Genomic DNA, 1,779 nt, shown 5'->3' with positions numbered 1-1,779 from the left:
GCTGGGCTGAGGGACCCCTCCTCCCCCCCGAGTGCACAAATTTTTGTGCACCGGGCCTCTAGTCTATAATAATAAAATGGTAATATGCTAATTAGACCAGACGTCATTCCGGATGTCCTTCCAGACGAAGAAGGGCCTGAGGGAAGCCTGGGTCCCCACGTGCCTGCCAGAGGCTGGAGCAAAGTCTGGGTCCCAGGTGCCAGAGGGAAGCTGGTGCCAACAGCGGGGGGAAGGAAGGCCTACTCTTGCACAAATTTTGTGCATCAGGCCTCTAGTTTATAATAATAAAAGCATATATGCTAATTAGACTGGACAGCAGAATGACCTTCCAGATGAAGCCTGGGCTGTGAGGGCCGAGGCAAGCCGCTGCAGCTGCAAGGGCCAAACCCCTTGCACAAATTTTGTGCATCGGGCATCTAGTCAAAAATAAAAAGATAATACTAATACTTACGGGAAAACATAGCATGTCCAGGGCCAAATTTTGGGCAGAGTGCCCAGTAGAAAGACACAATTTAACCATGGTCTAACTTTTAACTTGCCTTTCCTCTCTTCTACTTCCTTCTTCATGTCTCCAATTTCTTCCTTTCATGTCCATTCTTCCTCTTACCTCATCCTCACACTTCTTTCTATCTCTTTATTTCATTTTCTTTCTTACCTTTCCTCACTAATCAGTGATAAGTATCACCCCAATTGATGAGACCTAGCTTTGAGGGAATCCATATGTCTATCTTAACATTTTGGCTACCATAGTAGAGACTTGGGGATTTTGGTTTCTAAATACAACTCTTTATTAAAGAGACACAGGGCTTCTAAGAAAAATAGTGAAAATTGCTCTTTTGAGTGTATCTCTGTGACTGTGGTCTCCCTAGAAAAGAAAATAGAAAAAAAAAATGTGTACTCCCTGCCCCTCACTCTCCAAACTGCAGAGATCCTTTTTCCTCTGTTTACTTTTCCAGAAAGAAAAAAATATATATCTATCGAAATTTTAGCTGCTGCTGCTGCCCACCAACATTCATAGCCCAGCACTCAACAGATCACAGTGGGGAAAGACAGAAAGAGAGAGAGAGACAGAGAGACAGAGAGAAAGTGCATTTTTTCATGTCTCTTGGATACCTGTATGTCTACTTTGGAGAAGTGTCTATTTAAGTCCTTTGCCCATTGCCCATTGCCCATTCTTTAATTGGATTGTTCGTCATCTTCTTGTTAAATTGTATGGGTTCCATATATATTTTGGATATTAATCCTTTATCAGATGTATCATTGGCAAATATGTTCTCCCATACAGTGGGTTCTTTTTCATTTTGTTGATTGTTTCTTTTGCTATTCTACCATTTAAAAATGAATAATGTTCTCAAGGTCCATCCATGTTGTTGTAAATGACACTATGTTATCCTTTTTAATGGCCGTGTAGTACTCCATTGTGTATATATACCACATCTTCTTTATCCAGTCCTCTATCGTAGGGCACTTTTATGCAAAGTGAGATAAGTCAAACAGAAAAAGCTAAAAACTATATGATTTAACTCATGTGTGGAATATAAAACTGAAACTTATAAATACAAATAGTAGTGTGGTGGTTGCCAGAGGGAGGGAAGTAGAGGAAGAAAGGGGTCCTAATATGAGATGACAGGAGATTTGACTTTGGATGGTGGGCACATGGTCCTATATTCATATTTTGTAAATTAGTAATCCACACATGAAACCTATTGTTCATGCTGAATAATGTCACCTCAATAAAATAAAAAATAAAGTGTAAAATAATAATAATATTAATAATAA

The sequence above is a fragment of the Myotis brandtii genome, unplaced genomic scaffold, assembly GCF_000412655.1.
Source record: "Myotis brandtii unplaced genomic scaffold, ASM41265v1 scaffold750, whole genome shotgun sequence".
Lineage (NCBI taxonomy): Eukaryota > Metazoa > Chordata > Mammalia > Chiroptera > Vespertilionidae > Myotis > Myotis brandtii.
Note: the sequence above shows the minus strand (reverse complement) of the source record.